The sequence below is a fragment of the Artemia sp. Qi Xiang Cuo genome, chromosome 10 (genome assembly GCF_049724085.1).
Source record: "Artemia sp. Qi Xiang Cuo chromosome 10, ASM4972408v1, whole genome shotgun sequence".
Classification (NCBI taxonomy): domain Eukaryota; kingdom Metazoa; phylum Arthropoda; class Branchiopoda; order Anostraca; family Artemiidae; genus Artemia; species Artemia sp. Qi Xiang Cuo.
This window is the reverse complement of record NC_142803.1, coordinates 52,601,488-52,612,633: the sequence shown is the minus strand read 5'-3', so window position 1 is coordinate 52,612,633 and position 11,146 is coordinate 52,601,488.

Genomic DNA, 11,146 nt, shown 5'->3' with positions numbered 1-11,146 from the left:
GCGCAGTTCTTCTTAAAAAAATACGTGTTGGTAGCCAAGTTCCCGGGGGGTCAGAAAATCTAGTGTTGCCTAAAGCTTTCGACCGTGATAAATTGTGGTAGAAATTAAGGAGAGATTGCCTATGCCCCCGTCAAGTACTAGTCAATGAATTGAGAAAAATTACAACAAAACGTTTTGCTAAGGAACTTGCCCTTCATCGATCTAAAATGCAGACACTTTATTCCGAGAAGGTCAGGAATTCACCTGATCTTCTGTGGAAGCTATTACCTCGTACTGTCTCCTCCAATTTGCCAGACCCGAATGACATTCCATTGTCCGAGTGGATATCCCATTTTTCAAATGAATTTTCTGAGCCTGATCCTGTTTTAGAGTCACAATTTTGTGACGAGCTCTGCAAATTCATTGATGAATCTTCTGACCTTGATTTTGTTGTTACTTGTGACGCTGTGATAAAAGCCATTTCCCAACTTAAAAAGAAAACGTCTTATGGGATAGATAAGGTGAGCACTCTACACATCATTAATGGAAGTTATCTATTGGTGCGTCACCTCAGCCTTCTCATGAAAATGATATTTGTTACAGGTATTGTTCCATCCTCGTTCTGCATTGGTGATCTGTCTCCGATTCCCAAAAAAGGGGAATCTGAGCTGCAATGTTCCTCTTTCCGTCCCATTAACGTATCTACTACGACATGCAAACTTTTCGAGCTTCTTTTTCTTGATGAGTTAAGACAAAAATGTTACGTTCCCCCATATCAGTTCGGTTTTCAGGCTTATCTTGGCTGTTCTCATGCTCTTACAGCAGTTTTTACTGCCCTCGCCGACGCTGAATCTTTGGGAGAAAGTATGATCCTCGCCGGACATGACGTTAGACGAGCGTTCGATTCCTTAATTCATTCGTCCATGCTTCTTCAAATGGCAAGGCGAGGCGTAAACCGATCAGTTGTCCGTGTCCTCAGGGATTTATATAGGAACCTAAAAGTGCGTTTAAAACTTCCATCCCGTTTTTCCCTGCAGTCGGCTCTTCATCCTTCCCTATATAATTGCATTAATTCTCGTGTGAGGCCAAACTCTTCGATTCCCTCGAATATTCTTGTGAATCTTCAATACCCCATCCTTGTTAAGAAAGGGACTAGACAGGGAGCTATCACTTCCCCTACCCTGTTCAATAATAGTGTCCTGGAAGCGCAGGCAAAGTGTCTTCCTTCATGCATTCTTGGGAGAATAGATATGTCTCTTATTTGTTATGCTGATGACATCCTGAATCTCAGCCGTACGATCCAGCGCATTACATAATTATTTCAACTGCGGCTTATATATAATAGTTTTTAATGGGAAGTATACATACGTTTTCAGGAGGGATTTGTTTCTAGTTGGGAGGTCTTTCATTTTTTATAACTACTTAACAGTCCCAAATTCCCAGGGGGCATGGCCCTCCTGTCCCCACTTGCCGGTGCCCAAGCATGCTAAACAACAGTATTAAAAATCACTTTTTGTACAGTAATTTTCTGTCAAAACAGCAATTTTTTTTAAAGATCCTTTCTCTGGAATGAAACCACTCTGTACCACAGCAGAATGCGACACCTCATTTGTAAGCTGCTGACATAAAGATTTTAAATATCCAAGTCTTATCCAATAGTTTTTGAACCAAATTTGAATTTGCCATGTTTTTCTTTGGGAGGTACTAATATTCAGGGGTAGGGGGGTTTATTGAGCTAGGATATTCCTAGGCAAGGAAAACTTCTCCGTTTAAGATATATGTTACTATAACAAATCTTTTTAAAACCTTCATTTTTCTTCTTTTGACATGGAGGGTTTGAGAGGAAAGGGGAGATGGGAGGCAAGAGGATTTGTGTGGCCCTTTTAGGTTTAATGTAGAAAACAACGCTACCAAAAGAGGTATCTATTCTAATTAACCGGCCTTTGGATTCAGGGATTGGTAATTTGGACAAAATGCTAAATTAAGCGCACAGAGCACGGTCCGGACTGGGGGGGGGCGAACCCCTCAAAAACGTAAAACTTTCTGGTATTTTTAACTTTTAATGCTGATACTTACTTTAATTTCAAAATAATTTTATTCACTAAAAAAACCTTTGCTTGAATAGAAAAGTAATTACTAGGGGGCAAACCCCTTCAAATACGTAATAATTTCTGTTTGTTTTAAGTTTTAATGTTGCTCCTTACTTTCAGTTGAAAAAACTTTTTTTTATATTTAATTTCTGATCGTTTTTTAGATAATGCTGGGAAACAAGGCGCCCCCTTCATAGAAAGGTCCCTTCCCCTAAGGAAACATCCTCTAAGGAAAGGTCCTTCCACGTAATCAATTTTAGGAGGTGTTTCCCCCTTTTTTCGAAAATAAGGCAATATTTTTCAGGTTCATAACTTTTGATGTGTTAGACTACATTTGATAAAACTGATATATTTGACGTCGGCATAAAATCAAATTCTTTTGAAGTTTGCAAGGTATCAAAATTACATTTTTTAGAGTTTTGATTACTTTTGAGCTGGGTCACTCCCTACTTTCAGTTCGCTACCACGAGCTGTTTGTTTGCCAAGTTGTAACGTCTCCCGGGAATGAACTGAATCAATGGTGACGAAATCAAGGAACAAAAAAAACACTCAAGAAATATATAATTTGGGCTACATATTTCCACAAAAAGAATGATAGTCGTTCCTAAAAGAAAAATAACTTCACAAATTTATTACGAAAACTATTTTGTCTGTATTGTGAAATACAAGTGTTTCATATTTTGCGTCGGCACTAAGTCTTAAATCTAGCAATGACTCGTGAAAAATTCTCAAGAGATTAGATGTCTTCAAGAAAATATTGTAGAGCGACCTTTTTTGCAAGTTTGGTCAAATTAAGTTCAATTATATGACAGTATTGAAAGCTGTTCTCTACCGACAATTTAGTACGATTTTAACACATCTTTACATGCTGATTAAAACTTCATTAACGATTTTAGCACTTTTTACAGTCTACCTGGTAATAGAAAGAATAATGAAAAGTAAAAACAAACGTATGTACATCTTTACATGACAATCATTACGTAAGTTACGTCAGCACATAATTTCAAGAATGCCATTTAGCCCAACAAAGTAAAATTAATGTGCAAATCTCGTTTGATCTATTTATGTATGGTAAGCCAAAATCAAAGCTGCATTAACTCAAAAATGTTCAGAAATTAAACAAAAAAAACATGTTTTGTAAACTGAAAGTAAGGAGCGACATTAAAATTTAAAACGAACAGAAATCATTCCGTATATGAAAGGGGTTGTCCCCTCCTCAACGCCTCGCTCTTTACGCTAAAGTTTGACTCTGTCTCATAAATTTCTTTTTTAAAACAATAAAAACTTTAGCATAAAAAGCGAGGCGTTGAGGAAGGGACTTTCATATACGGAATAATATCTGCTCGTTTGAAGTTTTGATATCGCTCATTACTTACAGTTAAAAAAAACTTGTTTTTTTATTTAATTTAATGTATCTACCAAATTAGTTACTTGGGTACTCGCGTACTCGTGTTGAAAGGCTGATCTATAGCAACATCTTGGGTTGGGGGGGGGGGGGGCAATTTGAAAAGGGGGCCAAAAACTTACTAAATTGAAAAGTTTATTTCAAAAGAGGTTTAAAAAAAAGAAAAAACAAATCAAGATGCCAGAGAAATCTTTGTAGGAGGGGGGGGGGGGATTTGGTTGTTTCCCCTGCTTCCACCCTGGATCCGATACAGTTCATGGTTTTTCCAGTGTACTCTTATGAAACTATAGAATCTTGTCAAACTGTCAGATCAGTCAATGTCAAGATATTACATTACCACTTTCAACAAATGTATCAGTTTTTCTTAGTGGAAAAGAAACTCTGGAGTTTTTGATTTGATTACCACTTATCATGAGGTTTGGCATTTACACTACATCAGGTCTTAGATATAAAAATTATGTATGAACCCCGTCAAATGCGTATCCTTTGCTTGTGAGTTTCCACCACAGTTTATATAATTATATAAACTGTGGTTTCCACTAATTAAGCTAGATTTCCCTTTTAATTTCTGATTTTATTGCTGTTTTACCAGCAAGGAATGAATCTTCATACAGCACAGCAGCAGAAATATTTATAACGAACTAGCGCGCTTTGATATTGTATCATTTTTAGAGAAACTTTTCACTATTGTTCGTTATAAATATTTTTGCTGTGGTACAGAGTGGTTTAATTCAAAGGATATTAAAAAATGAGTTCTTTTTTTACAGAAATAAACTGCACAAAAAGCGATTTTTAATATGTTTGTATATCAAGCGGGGGCGCCGTCACGGGCAGACAGGAGGGTCAGGCCCTCCCTGGAAATTCGGGACTGTAAAGTAATTATAAAAAAATGAAAGACCTCATGTGACTTACCTCTATACTACCTCCATAACAGTAAAAATAAATTATAATTGAATATAGTCATGCGACACGCAATTTGAAAAGCTCCTCATTTGAAAGCTCCTGACATAAAGATTTTAAACATCCAGTTCGTATCCTATATTTTTTAACCAACATTTAATGTGTTATTTTTTTCGTCGGAAGTTCCGAAGTTTACGAGGTAGGAGGGTTAATGTATCTAGGAAAGTCAAAGACAACAAAAACTTATCAGTTTAAGATATATGTTACTACAAAGAATCTTTTTAAAAGTTTCATTTTTCTTCTTTCAACTTGTAGGGTTCGAAAGGAAAGGGGAGATGGGAGGCACAAGAGAATTTGTTTACTCCTTTTAGGTTTAATGTAGAAAACAACGCTAGACACATGTTCAGAAGAAGGATAGCTTTCAAACGACGTGCTGTTAGATAAGCTTTGACAAAAAATGAAAGACCTCATTTGGCCTACCTCTAGACTACCTCTGTAACAGTAAAGATAAAATATAATTGAATTTTGTTATGCGAAACCTCATTAGAAAGCTCCTTATGCAGGAATTTTAAATATCCATGTCTTATACAATAGTTTTTGACCAAATTTTAATTTGGCCTTGTTTTTCTTGGGGTGTAAATTAGTGTTTGGGGGATTGAGTTTATAGAGTTAGGTCATTCCTGGGCAATGAAAACTTCTCTATTTAAGATATATCTTACCATAACGAATCTCTTTACGAATTTTCATTTTTCTCGTTTTGACATGGAGGGTTTGAGAGGAAAGGGGAGATGGGAGCCAAAAGAGGATTTGTACGGCCCTTTTAGATTTGTTTCAGAAAACAACACTAGAAACATGTTCAGAATAAGGGTAGCTTTCAAATGATGTGCTGTTTGATAAGCTTTGACAAAAAGCAAAAACCATCATTTGGTCTACCTCTAGACTACCTCCATAACGATAAAAAATAAAATATAATTGAATATAGTCATGCAGCACCTCATTTGAAAGCTCCTGACATAAAGATTTTAAATATCTATATCTTATGGACTAGTTTTTTAACCAAATTCGAAGTTGACATGTATTTCTTTGGGGGGTAAAGATAGTCGGGGGTAGTATGATTTATAGATCTAGGATATCCCTAGGCGAGGAAAACTTCCTCATTTAAGATGGATATTACTATAACAAATCCTTTTATAAACTTTCTTTTTTCTTGTTTTGACATGGAGGGTTTGAGAGGAAAGGGGAGATGGGAGGCAAAAGAGGATTTGTGTGGCCCTTTTAGGTTTAATGTACAAAATAACGCTTGAAACATGTTCAGAAAAAGGATAGCTTTCAAATGATGTGCTGTTTGATAAGCTTTGACAAAAAATGAAAGACCACATTTGGACTACCTCTAGACTACCTCTGTAACAGTAAAGATAAGATATAATTGAATATAGTCATGCGAAAACTCATTTGAAAGCTCCTTATAAAAAGATTTTAAATATCCATGTCTTATCCAATATTTTTTTGCCAAATTTTTATTTGGCCTTGTTTTTCTTGGGATGGTACTTTCATTTAGGGGTGGGGGGTTTATGGAGCTTGAGCATTCCTGGGAAATACAACCTTCTATATTTAAGGTATAACTTAATATAACTAATCTCTTTGCGAATTTTAATTTTTCTTTTTTTGACAGGGTGGGTTTCACTGTAAAGAGGAGTTGAGAGTCAAAAGTGTTTTTGTGCGGCCATTTTAGATTTGTTTCATAAAACGACACTAGAAGCAGGTTCAGAAGAAGGGTAGCTTTCAAATGATGTGCTGTTTGATAAGCTTTGACAAAAAGCAAAAAACCTCATTTGGTCTACCTCTAGACTACCTCCATAACGATAAAAAATAAAATATAATTGAATATAGTCATGGGACATCTCATTTGAAAGCTCCTGACATAAAGATTTTAAATATCTAAGTCTTATGCAATAGTTTTTGAACCAAATTTAAATTTGCCATGTTTTTCTTTGGAATGTTCTTATATTCAGGGGTGGGGTGGTTTATGGAGCTAGGACATTCCTAGGCAATGAAAACTTCTCCATTTAAGATGTATGTTACTACAACAAATCTATTTAAGAACTTTCAATTTCCTTGTTTTGACAGGGAGGGTTTGAGAGGAAATGAGAGATGGGAGGCAAAGGAGGATTTGTGTGGCCCTTTTAGTTTTAATGTATAAGACAACGCTAGAAACATGTCCAGAAGAAGGATAGCTTTCAAATGATGTGCTGTTTGATAAGCTTTGACAAAAAATGAAACACCTCATTTGACCTACCTCTAGACTACCTCTGTAAGAGTAAAGATAAAATATAATTGAATATAGTCATGTGACACCTCATTTGAAAGCTCCTGATATAAAGATTTTGAATATCCAAGTCTTATCTAATAGTTTTTCAACAAAACTTAAATATGCCTTGTTTGTGTTTGGAAGGTATTTATATTTAGGGGTGGGGGGCTTACGGAGCTAGGGCATTCCTGGGCAATGAAAACTTCTCTATTTAAGATATATCTTACTATAACGAATCTACGATTTTTCATATTTCTTGTTTTGACATGGAGGGTTTGAGAGGAAAGGGGAGATGGGAGGCAAAAGAGGATTTGTGCGGCCCTTTTAGATTTGTTTCAGAAAACAACACTAGAAACATGTTCAAAACCAGGGTAGCTTTCAAATGGTGGGGTGTTAGATACGCTTTGACAAAACGCAAAAACCCTCGTTTGGTTTATCTCTGGACTACCTCCATGACGATAAAAAATTAAATATAATTGAATAGAGTCGAGTAACACCTAATTTGAAAGCTCCTTAAATAAATACTTCACATTCCTGTTCCTTAATAAATATTGCTTTAACGAAATTTGAACATTACTTATTTTGCCTTTGGAGGTAATTATATTCTAGGGTAGGATGATTTATGGTGCTAGGATATTTTCAGGCAATGAAAACTTCTCAATTTAAGATGGATGTGACTGTAAAAGAACTTTTTACAAACTTTAATTTTTCTTGTTTTGACATGGAGGGTTTGAGAGGAAAGGGGAGATAGGAAGCAAAAGAGGATTTGTGTGGCCCTTTTAGGTTTAATATAGAAAACAACGCTAGGAACATGTTCAGAAGAAAGCTAGCTTTCAAATCATGTGCTGTTTGATAAGCTTTGACAAAAAATGAAACACCTCATTTGGCCCACTTTTAGACTACCTCTGTAACAGTAAAGATAAAATATAATTGAATAGAGTCATGCGACACCTCATTTGAAAGATCCTGACGTAAATATTTTGATTATCAATGTCTTATCCAATATTTTTTGAACAAAATTTAATTTGGCATTTTGTTTCTGTGGGATTGACTATTTTGTAGAGGGGGGGGTTTTACGGAGCTAGGGCCATTCTGGGCAATCAAAATTTCTCTATTTAAGGTATATCTTCCTATAACCAATCTCTTTACGATTTTTCATATTTCTTGTTTTGACATGGAGGGTTTGAGAGGAAAGGGGAGATGGGGGACAAAAGAGAATTTGTCTGAGTCTTTAAGATTTGTATCAGGAAATAACACTCGAAACATGTTCAAAAGCATGGTTGCTTTCACATGGTATGGTATTTGATAAGCTTTGACAAAACTTGAAAACCCTCGTTTGGTTTACCTATTATCTCCATGACGATAAAAAATTAAATATAATTGAATATAGTCGTGTAACACCTAATTTGAAAGCTCCTTAAATAAAGACTTTAAATTCCTGTTCCTTAAGCAATAGTTCTTTAACGAAATTTGAAAATGCCATGTTTTTCTTTGGGAGGTACTGATATTCAGGGGTGGGATGGTTTATGGAGCTAGGATATTCTCAGGCAATGAAAACTTTTCCATTTAAGATGGATGTTACTATAAAAAATCTTTTTATAAACTTTCATTTTTCTTGTTTTGACATGGAGGGTTTGACAGGAAAGGGGAGATGGGAGGCAAAAGAGGATTTGTGTGGCCCTTTTAGGTTTAATGTAGAAAACAACGCTAGGAACATGTTCAGAAGAAGGATAGCTTTCAAATGATGTGCTGTTTCATAAGCTTTGACAAAAAATGAAAGACCTCATTTGGCCTACCTCTAGACTACCTCTGTAACAGTAAAGATCAAATATAATGGAAAATAGTCATGCGACACCTCATTTGAAAACCCCTGATATAAAGATTTTAAATATCCAAGTCTTATCGAATAGTTTTTGATCCAAATTTAAATTTGCTATTTTTTTCTTTGGGATGTAATTATATTTAGGGGTAGGATAGTTTATGGAGCTAGGGAATTCCTAGGCAAGGAAAACCTCTCCATTTAAGATTGATGTTACTATAACAAATCCTTTTACGATCTTTCATTTTTCTTGTTTTGACATGGAGGGTTTGTAAGGAAAGGTGAGATGGGAGGCAGAAGAGGATTTGTGTGCCCCTTTTAGGTTTTATGTAGAAATCAACACTATGAAAATTTTCAAAAGTAGAGTAGCTTTCAAATGATGTGCTGTTTCACAAGGTTTGACAAAAAATGAAAGACATTATTTGGCCTACCTCTAAACTAACTCTGCAACAGTTAAAATAAAATATAATAGAATACACTCATGAGACACTTCATTTGAAAGCTCCTTATATAAAGAACTTGAATACCAAAGTATTTTGCAATAGTTTTCTAGCAAAATTTAATTTTGCCATTTGTTTATTGGTGCGGTACTTATTTTTAGAGGTGGGGGGTGTATTGAGCGAGAGCAGTCCTAGGCAAGGAAAACTTCTCCAGTTGAGATTTATGTTACTATAACAAATACTTTTAAGAACTTTCATTTTTCTTGTTTTGACATGGAGGGTTTGAGAGGAAAGGGGAGATGGGAGGCAAAAGAGTATTTGTGTGGCCCTTTTAGGTTTAATGTAGAAAACAATGCTAGGAACATGTTCAGAAGAAGGATAGCTTTCAAATGATGTGCTGTTTCATAAGCTTTGACAAAAAATGAAAGACCTCATTTGGCCTACCTCTAGACTACCTCTGTAATAGTAAAGATAAATTATAATTGAATATAGTCATGGGACACCTTATTTGAAAGCTCCTGATATAAAAATTTTAAATATCTATGTCTTATCCAATAGTTTTTGAACCAAATTTAAATTTGCAATGTTTTTCTTGGGGAGGTACTTATATTTAGGGGGGGGGGGTTGACTGAGCTAGGGCATTCCTGGGAAATGAAAAATTCTCTATTTAAGATATATCTTAATATAACAAATCTCTTAACGAATTTTCATTTTTTTTTGTTTTGACATGGAGGGTTTGAGAGGAAAGGGGAGATGGGAGGCAAAAGAGGATTTGTGCGGCCCTTTTAGATTTGTTTCAGAAAACGACACTAGAAACATGTTCAGAAGAAGGGTAGCTTTCAAATGATGTGCTGTTTGATAAGCTTTGACAAAAAGCAAAAACCCTCATTTGATCTACCTCTAGACTACCTCCATAACGATAAAAAATAAAATATAATTAAATATAGTCATGGGACACCTTATTTGAAAGCTCCTGACATAAAGATTTTAAATATCTAAGTCTTATGCAATAGTTTTTGAACCAAATTTGAATTTGCCATGTTTTTCTTTGGGGGTTACTTATATTCAAGGGGAGTGTGGTTTATGGAGCTAGGACATTCCTAGGCAAGGAAAACATCTCCATTTAAGATGTATGTTACTATAACAAATCCTTTTACGAACTTTCATTTTTCTTGTTTTGACTTGGTGGGTTTGAGAGGAAAGGGGAGATGGGAGGCAAAAAAGGATTTGTGCGGCCCTTTTATATTTGTTTCAGAAAACGACACTAGAAACATGTTCAGAAGAAGGGTAGCTTTCAAATGATGTGCTGTTTGATAAGCTTTGACAAAAAGCAAAAACCCTCATTTGATCTACCTCTAGACTACCTCCATAACGATAAAAAATAAAATATAATTAAATTTAGTCATGGGACACCTTATTTGAAAGCTCCTGACATAAAGATTTTAAATATCTAAGTCTTATGCAATAGTTTTTGAACCAAGTTTAAATTTGCCATGTTTTTCTTTAGGAGGTGCTGATATTCAGGGGTAGGGTGTTTGGGGGAGCTGTGATATTCCTAGGCAAGGAAAAAATCTCCATTTAAGATTTATGTTACTATCACAAATCTATTTAAAAAATTTGATTTTTCTTCTTTTTACAAGGAGGGCTTGGGAGGACAGGAAAGATGGGAGACACAAGAGGATTGGACTGGCCCTTTTAGGTTTAATTTAGAAAACAATGCTAGGTAAATGTCCAGAAGAAGAGTAGCTTCCAAATCAAGTGCTGTTTCATAAGCTTTGAGAAAAAATGAAAGACCTCATTTGGCCTACCTTTAGACTAACACTGCAAAAGTATAGCAAAAGAAAAAATTAATATATTCCATAGACACAAACTTTTGAATATCCAGAAATAAATATTTAAAATAGATAGTTATATTTCTCTAGTTTTTAAGCCACATTTATATGTTAACGGTGTTTGTTTGGTAGGTACTTATATTCAGGGGTAGGGGGTTTTTGGAGCTATGACATTCCTAGGCAATGAAAAATTCTCCATTTAAGATATATCTTACTATAACCAATCTCTTTACGAATTTTCATTTTACTTGTTTTGACAAGGAGGGGTTGGGAGGAAAGGGGAGATGGGACGCAAAAGAGAATTTATGGTGCTGTGTTTGGTTTTATTTAGGAAACAAAACTATAAAAAATTTTCGAATAAGTATATCTTTAA